This window comes from Suricata suricatta, chromosome 7 (assembly GCF_006229205.1).
Source record: "Suricata suricatta isolate VVHF042 chromosome 7, meerkat_22Aug2017_6uvM2_HiC, whole genome shotgun sequence".
Lineage (NCBI taxonomy): Eukaryota > Metazoa > Chordata > Mammalia > Carnivora > Herpestidae > Suricata > Suricata suricatta.
The window spans coordinates 36,990,110-36,999,363 of NC_043706.1; the positions used below are offsets into that span (position 1 = coordinate 36,990,110).

General features: G+C 44.7%; 1 long non-coding RNA gene across 1 annotated transcript; it reads right to left on the reverse strand.

Moving 5' to 3' along the window:
* Positions 1 to 7,267: 7,267 nt before the first annotated feature.
* Positions 7,268 to 9,207, reverse strand: LOC115295672. Its single transcript, XR_003910518.1, has 3 exons — positions 9,121 to 9,207; positions 8,410 to 8,440; positions 7,268 to 7,429 (listed from the first exon to the last, which is right to left on the reverse strand). It is a non-coding gene; the product is annotated as an uncharacterized LOC115295672 (long non-coding RNA).
* Positions 9,208 to 9,254: the final 47 nt, after the last annotated feature.

Below are 9,254 nucleotides of genomic sequence, written 5' to 3' on the forward strand. Positions count from 1 at the left end.
CATTTTAGACAGTTTTTTTATAGCAACTTTGGATTCTTATCCTCACCACCTGCACTAAAGGTTGTGTGGCTGTTTTGCATGTTTGTTTTGTGACTGTCTTTGGCTAAATCTGTCCATAAACCTGCAGTATATGGACACTGATGTCTCAGCTTAGTTTTATTTTGAATATTCTTGCTTCTATTTGTAAAATTGGCTTCCCAAAGGTCTCCCCTGTGTGTCTTCCTAGTGGTCAGTCAGTGATTTCACAGAGCCTTGAGCCAGAACACCAAAGATCCCCATTATTTTTACCCAAAGTTCATCAGTCTTTAAACACCTCTCAGATTGTCATATGCCTTTGGTTGATTTCAGGAGTGCTGAAATGGTTATTTTTGTCAATTTAATCCAGATTATAGTTGCTTTGGGGGAATATAGTGTGCTGATCTCTTTCCTCAGCCATGGTTAGAAGTCCCTTCTTTCTCAGAGAGGTTTTTACTTGACTGGTATAGTTGTCAAATGGCTTTGCATATATCAGATTCTTTTTCTTGAGAGTCTTTTGGTGGGTTCTTCAGAGATTACTCACTGGGGCTCCCACAACTCCTATGAGATGGACTGTGCATTTTCATCCTTCACCTGCTTCTCCCCCACTTAGTTTGGTTTTCCAATGGTCCACTCCACATTTACCCTTGATGGTGTGGTCCCATAATTCTTCCAGGTAGTCTTCTTTGATAAGATATAAAAAGGGCTCCTGGCTCACTTTCTCTCCCATGTGGCCCACATATGGTTCTCCAGAACATGTATTAATCCACGTTCTAGCAAGTTCAGAGAGTGCTAGCCTTACCAATAAAGCAACTGCTCTCCTTTGATCCACCACAAAATCAATTCATCATCTGTCTCTTTCTAGATTTCCAGGCTGGAGTCCAACATTGTCCACAGTTTCTAGCTCTGAGAAGCACTTAGTGAGGCCCTTGACTCATCACCCTCAAGCTATTCTCTTCGTGGGGTAAAGGGCAGGAATTCTGGTGCAGGTCTCTCAAAGAAATCATCTTCATAACATTCTTTCTCTATTTCCACACTTCCAATCACTTTTATAGGACGGGATTCTTAGAGGCATAAAACCAGTACCCAGATATTTCTCTTTAAAAATTTGCTTCTTACTCTGAAACATTATTTTAGGATTTCTTATCTATTGTATCTTGCTGCCTCATTAAAAATTCCAATTCGGCATCCTATTACACTTGTGTTTATTTTTAGAGATTTCTTATGGTCCCCTTCAGACTAAACAGTGTTTCTTAAAAGTTACGGAATGCTCATAGATGTTATGTGAAAAATGGGTCCTATGAGGAAATTATTTGGGGGAATACTGTGCTAAGGAAAGAAAGGCAGATCTTCTTTCCTGCAGGTCTTTTCAGAACCTTCAATATGCAAATATGCATTGCAAAATATATAGTTTTTATCAAGCTTTTTTGACCATGAGGAACTCTCCCCCTACCTTTTTGACAAACCATTTAAAGGGATTAGCATTCTGTAGAACACATTTTGGAAATACTGGCCTGGAAAGTACCCATAAAAAGGGAAGGTAATTTCTCCTTCATCCAGAGAACTTTCCTAAGGCAGGAAATGCGTTATGCCTTTTGCCTCCTGACCACAACAATTCTGAAAGTTTCATGTGCATTTTTTTTTAAGTAAATGTATTATCTTTTAATGGCTGTAGTAGAACTTGATTGCATGGCCTTTCCACTAGACTCAATTCTTTAATGATAGGAACCCCATCTCATTCACTTTTGCATCTCCAAGGCTTACCACAGCACTTGGCACCTAACAGGAATGAATGAGCAAATAGCATTATAGGAGGATTTCTCCTCCTCCTTCTCCTCCTCCTCTTCTTTTCTTCTTCTTCCTTTTCCTGCCTTCTCTTCTCTTCCTTCACCTCTCTCCCCTTCCTCCTTCTCCTCCCCCTCTTTCTTCCCCTTGTCTTTCTTTCTCTCCTTCATCTTCTCTTCCTCTTCCTCCTTTGTTTTCCTCTTCGTTAAAGAAAGTAAGAAAGTCTTCTCCCCAGAGTCCCAAACCACATATATACACCAATGAACTGGGCATTTATGAAACTTTCCCAGCATGTGAAAATCCATGCTTGTGCATATTAACAGGAGAATTCATTAAGTGTGCAAATGTCCTGTGCTCTTTCCAAGAGCAACCCTGGGTGGGTTTTTTTTTAATCTTTCTATCTGTGTGTGTGTGTGTGTGTGTGTGTGTGTGATTGTGTACACACAGCTGAAAAGACAAGTTGCTGAGAACTTTCCAAAAGAAATGAATGGGATAAAACATATTGCCAAGTTACTGAGTGGTAATTAAGAACAGATTCCTAACATCATCACTTTGCCATTTTTAAGATATTTTCCTTTAAAAGACAAAACCACTGAATGATGAAACATGTCATGCTTCTCCTGAAGTCCCTTAGTCTTACACAAGTTACTGCTCAGTTGTATATACATAGATACACCAGCCCAGAGTCACACATGCTTGAGGACTGTAAGCAGTGTCAAATTATTTTTCAATGGAGAAAAGTGTGTGTTACCCATCCTCACTCTCAGTAGAGAGCAGTTGGGAAGATTCCTTTCTCTCACATTTCAAAATACAACTTTACCCTCAAGCTAACTGAAACACTTGGCCCTGAGCGTTACCTTTCACAGGGTTTTGAGCTACTGCAAATGGGACTAGAATGGGAGTTTGTATGCAGTCATGAGTGTACAAGTGTTCTGACTCCAGAAATAACATGAGAAGCTGTGACCACTAGTGAGTATGGCCTTTCCCAGCTTGAGGACCTTAGGCTCTGATCATACCGTGTCTTGGGGGGGGCGTTTAGAAAGGAATCTCACCCCCTTTCCCACCCACTCAATCACTGTGCACACTGTGTGATATTCCATCCTACATCTGGCCAGGTGCAGTGCCTCACTGGCCCTGCTGGGGGGCCACATACCAGATTAGACACACGCGTGGCCTGCCTCCCTGTGGGGGTGGAGGGCCGTCGCCACGATGTCCCAGGATTGTGTGTCTTGTGGTTAAACACTTAGGGTTTTGACGTAGGCAAGGCAGCAGAGCCGACCCTCAAAGCCACTGCAAACAACCTGAGAAGGCTTCTCAAAAAATGCAGTCCTGCACCTCGGAAAGAGACGGCTTTTATGGGGCAATTTTCCAATCGCTGCCTATTTAGTGTGGTCATGTCTGATCCAGGGGAAGTTTCTTAACTCTGGGCAGAGATGTTTGTAGAGAACTGGATGCCAGGAACCTGGTGGATTGTACGTTAATGTTAAGTGCATTCTCCGTATTCCCTAACAGAGGAGCCGTGTGTCTGTGTTGTTGGTGTGGGGGGAGGAGATGGGAAAGGACAAGGAGAGGGAAAAGCATATAAGAACAATGGCCATCTGTAAGGTACAGACATTCTATAATTTGGTTCTCACTCAGCACCATGAGGTTGATACTCCTGTTAAACTGTAATTTTCAGAGAAGATATTCTTACTCAGCTAGAAAAGCCAGAAGTGGGATTAGAAACCAGGTTTTTCTGATACCATATTTGGAGGCCTTTCTACTATACCACAATGAGGACCTAAGCCATCTTTGAGCAGTTCATGTCCTATTGATCATTTCCAGGAAGAAACTGTGGTAGCTCTGGACTTTTTCTCTCTTTAGTTGTATGCTTGAAAGTTATGTCTGATAATAGGAGGCAAGGAGGCTTGCTCTAAACAATGAAGATTATATCTCTTATTATCAGTGAGAGAAGCAGGATGGGCCTATGATCAAAATGCCTGATGTGTGACGTGTCCCTGTTGAACTGGGTCCAGTTTAGAACAAGCTTCTTCTGCCTCTGGGCATTCACAGTGCCCTTGATACAGGGTCTAGCACTTTGCTGAGGAGAACCTTGAGTCTGTGAGGTGATTCTGACCAGAGCTTACATGGTAGGAGGAGAGAAACCTCACAAATCAGTGTTCCTCTTCCTTCCCAGTCTCAGAAGAACTCAATGGGGTGGGGACTTTCTGTCTGTTTTCCTTCATTTGACCTTTTCAACAGTGCTTTGTGATGGAGTAATTTTCATCCTATGTAATTATTTTTTTGAGAGAGAAAAACCACAAGTGTATGAGTGGAGGAGGGGCAAATGGAGAGAAAGTGAGAATCCCAAGGAGGTTCCACACTCAGAGCAGAGCCTGATACAGGGCTTGATCCCATGATCATGACCTGAGCTGAGAAGCAAGAGTCAGATGCTCAACCAACTGAGCCATCCAGGTGCTCCTACATCCTATTATTGATGAGAAACATTGTACTAGGGTTCTCCAGAGAAACAAACCATCAAGATTTGTGTGTGTGTGTGTGTGTGTGTGTGTGTGTGTGTGTGTGTGTATAGATACATTTATTTTAAGAAATGGCTCATGCAATTGTGGAGGGTTGGTAAGTACAAAATCTGACGTGGTGCAGGCTGGCAGGCTGTGGACCCAGGGAAGAGTTGTAGTTCAAGTCTGAAGGCCATCTGCTGGCAGAATCCTGGAGATCAATCTTTGTTCTATTAAGGCCTTCTACTGATTGGATAAGGCCCACCCATATCATGAAGGCTCCCTAATTTAATTGCTAATCTCATCCTAAAACATCATTATAGAACACCTGGAATAATGGTTGACCAAAAATCTGGGCATTGTAGCTGAGCCAAGTTGACAAATAAAATTAACTGCCACAAACACTATGCTTCAGAAATGCTGAGATTATACAGCACTAAGAAGCAAGGCTGGGGATTTAACTAAGGTCTCTGATGCTGACAAGTACTCTTCATGATTCTGTAGCCCATGTCAGTAAATCAGGAAATGGGGTATGTTATACACAGAGCCTCATCTTGATTCGATGGTGTATTTGTGGGATTCTCATTCATTCTCCAAAAGGTCTGGGCAGTTTGGACCAAAAGGCAGGAGTGCTGCCAGGGTCCATGCAGTATGGACCAGGAACTTGGAACTTGAGAGAGCAAGGAGAGACCTTTGTGTAGCCTGCTTTTCCCCATGAATAGGCTGAGCCATAGAAGTACATGGTTGACTGGAAGCCAGGACAAGCTTGGTGAACTATTTAAGGATCTCTTAGTGAAGATGCAGGCTTTTCTAGATGAGCAGTGTGCTGCACAGAGTCTCACCGTGTGATCAGGGAATATGCCTGAAACATGCCAATGACTGACAGATGGAGAGGGAGCCCCCTCCCCAGCAGCCTTGAGAATAGGAGAAAACTTCCTACATTAGAACTCTGTGGGTTGGGGGGAAGGGGTGTAGAGAGTGAATCACATGACCTGGAAAGTCTCCTCCCACTTTATGGATGCTTCAGGGCTCATTGGCCTCAAAAACAGCTACTTAGCACTGAAACCCACAGTTACATGAGCTTCTTGTGCTTCCTTTCTTTATAGAGTCTGAAGAGCTCACCTGGGCAGGGATGGACTCCCCTCTCAGAGATCTGGAATATTCCCTTGTGCAGCCTCACTTCCCTTGTTCCCATCCTCCTCATGCTCCCCACATACCACGCCTAAGTCTCTGGCCCTTTCCCACCTCATCGTTAATTCTTTCCTTCCTCTTAGTTTCCCTGGAATGAGTTAATGAGGTTATTCTATTTCTCATTAGGTCTGCCACTTCATTTCTACTTGGACTGATGCTGATAATTTCTTTTTTTTTAAACGTTTATTCATTTTTGAGAGACAGAGAGAGACAGAGCATGAGCAGAAGAGGGGCAGAGAGAGAGAGCGAGACACAGAATCCAAAGCAGGCTCCAGGCTTTGAGGTGGCAGGATGAAGCTGGATGTAGGGCTCGAACCCACGAACTGTGAGATCATGACCTGAACCAAAGTCGGACGCTTAACTGACTGAGCCACCCAGGTGCCCCTGATGCTGCTAATTTCTATAAGTTACACTATATCTTCTTAGGACTGTGGACAATTAGATTGGCCTATGGCATGGTTTTCAAAGGAGAACAGTCACATCATATTTCCCAATACTAGAAACAAGCCAGTCACAAAATTCTCTTATGCTTTAGTACTTTCCTGCATCTTTTGTTTAAATAATAATTAAAAATACATACCATTTATTTAAGCATTGCCACATGCTGGGCAACATAGACAATAAACAGTTGGAAAAGTGGGATTAAAGTTGAGAGAAAGAGGTGGTTGGCATATACATTTGGTTGTAGAGACAATGGTTGACTTTCCCCAAGAGCTTGTGGCGGAATTCACGAGAAAAGATGAACTCATTGGATAGTCTATGTCTTTCAGGAGAAGGACAGCTACTGACATATTCCCGGGGAGCATCAACATGGAGGTGAAGGAAGAACCAAGAAGAGAAACCACACAAGGTCGTAGTGATGGGAAGATGTCCCTGAGAGAGAGGAGACGCAGGAAAGGGGTGATGTGAGCATTTTAAAGGATGTGAGAATGAAGAGAAAGACTGATTCATGCAAAAGGTCACTGACCTTAGAGCAATTGCAGGGATTTAGGGCAGGATATCAGAGGGTAGCTGGAAGGTCATGGGGATCCCAGGAGACACAAGACTGGAATTAATCCCAATTTGACTGTGGCACATTCCAGTTCCAGAATTTACTTGCAAACTGCTTCGTCTGCATTGAAGTAAGTAGAATTCACGTCAGTTTAGTAGGAATAAAGATTCTTCACTGGACTTCTTTTGTTGTGTTATTAAAGATGTTGCAGGGGCGCCTGGGTGGCTCAGTTGGTTAAGCGGCCAACTTCAGCTCAGGTCATGATCTCACAGTTCGTGGGTTCGAGCCCTGCGTTGGGCTCTGTGCTGAAAGCTCAGAGTCTGAAGTGTGCTTCGGAATCTATGTCTCCCTCTCTCTCTGACCCTTCCTTGCACAGACTCTGTCTCTCTCTCTCTCTCTCAAAAATAAAACAAACAAAAATTTAAAAAAAGATGTTGCAGAAAATCCAAAGAATTGGAGTCAGAGGAACTAAGGTAGTATTCAAGCTACCTTATTTGCTGACTGTGTGATCTTGGGCAGGATATTTATAAAATATGGCTTCTCTTATATATAAAAAAAGGAGGGTATAGTGATAGCTCCCAAAATTGTGAGGTTCAGGGGAGATATATGTGAGTAGGCTTTGAAAACTATAAAGAATTATGCCAATGCACAGTATCACATTAAAAATAATCATTATACCTATAAGCTGATGCTGAGGAATTGTCCCAATATTATATCATATCTTGGTGAACTGATTGGGAGTGTATGGGGTAAGATATTTGGCTGTAAACAGGAGAAGACTAACATAATCATTTAAGCACATTCAGATTTATTTTTTGCACCTAACCAGGAGTTAGAGGAAGGTACGGCCACTTATCGACGTCATCTCGGGCCTCAGCTCCTATCTTCCTGCTCCACCCTCAAGTGAGCGGCTTCTCTTCTCAGGGTTATAGGATGGATGGTGCTGTTTCTGCAGGCATCATATCCATGTTCCCAAAGAGCAACAGTGGAGGAAGGAGGAATGGGCAGTGTCAAAGGGTTGAGGGGGCATGCCATCTGAATCTGGCCTTTTCTTAAAGAGCTTTAATGGAAGCTGACCCTTGCCTTCCGTATGGCAGCCTCACCGGCTTGAACTGGGTTTCTTAACTCTCCCTAGTACCAGGGAGTCCTGGGCGGTGAAGACTGTAGACTTCAGGTCTTAGTTGAGAAGGGCAAGGGAGAAGGGGTCTGTTACTGGCTTCTGGAAGCCGATTTTTAATGTCTAGTACAGAGCAGGGTTTATCTTGCCAGTGGAGGCTTGATGGGAGGAAAGGGATGGAGGGAGGTGGCAGTGAGCTATTATGCTCAGGAGGGCAAACTGACAGTGACCAAGCATCAGGGCTGTGGGCCCTCTGTGGCTTGGACCAAAACATTTTGGCTGTCCCCCACCAAGAGGCCCAGTCCCACGACTTGGCTCCTTCTGGCAATCAGCCCTAACCAGCTCCTGCCAAAGGGGTAAACACATTCCAACTCCTTGAATCCCTGCTGCACGGTAACTGTGGTTAAGACACCCCCCCCCCCACCACTTCTACCCCATCTGGGCTAATGGAAAGTTCACTAAAGTTGTGTATTTTTAGTGATGCTTTGCGGTTATCTGTGCTTCTTTCTGTTAAAGGGGAGGTGGATACCTACACATTTATGTTATCGAACTGCACGAGCAATTACATTTATTCTCCAATCCTCAGGAAATCACGAAGGATAAAGCATTAGACCTTTTTTTCTCCACTCTTGTAAGATAGCCCTTAAGCCAAGCCATTTCCCTAAGCCCCTTTAGCCAAGTGAAGGGACAGAGGATCGTTGGTTCCGAGTCTTAAACACTCAGAAAACTCCGCATGGGTCATCACCCAGTGTGGGCACCATCAGCTTGTACACTCCTGGGAATGGGGAGGGAGGCAGAGGTCAAATACTCACCCTGGGGATGGTGCCAGTCATGGAAGAGACCCTTAGTCAATTTCCAGTCGTATCAAGGAGATGGATCACAATCACATTTAAGAAAAAAAAAATTAAAAGCAATTTTTTAAATGTATGAATAAGACCTATTGTAAACGGCTCAAACTCTGTGTGTAAGCAGTAAAGTAAGATGAATTGACTGGCACTGAGTTGGAAAAGCTATACAGAGGCAGGGAGTGTGGAACGTAATTTAATAAAAATAAACTTTTTTTTTTATACATACACACTCCCAAAGAAGAAATGGAAAAGTTGTTAGGGTGTGGACCAGGGCTTCTAATTAGCTGTTCTGGTCTGCCTGATTTATCTCCGTCCCAGCCCCTAGCACCTTCCTGGGACTCCTTCTCCCACGGAAGGAGCCTTTGGGGGAACAAAGGCATCCCCCAGCACCTGACCTCGCGGCCGGCTCAGGCCAGGTCTTCCAGCCCCTACCCCAGCGGGAGGAGCGGGCAGAACCCCCCGCCCCCGCTGCCCAGGTCGCCGCTCTGGCCTCCTTGACCCTTACTTGTTTCGCAAACAGAGGGAGCCCTGGGAAGGCTCCTTGCCAAAGTTGGAAACAGCTACCCTCATTGTCCGCCTCGCCCTGCCGGCCGCGCTCGCCCTGCCTCCCTCCCCTCCTCTCTGTCTGAAAGTGTGAAAATTACAAATCCCAAGGAACTGCAATCAGAACTCTACCTAGGGAACGTTCAGAGTATCCTTGCCATAAATATCCCGCTCCAAGACGCCTGACGTCAGAGCGGGGCGGGCGGGGGCGCGGGCCGGCCGGGCGGGGAGCCGCGCCGCCCGCTCTCGGAGCCCGGGGGCGCCCA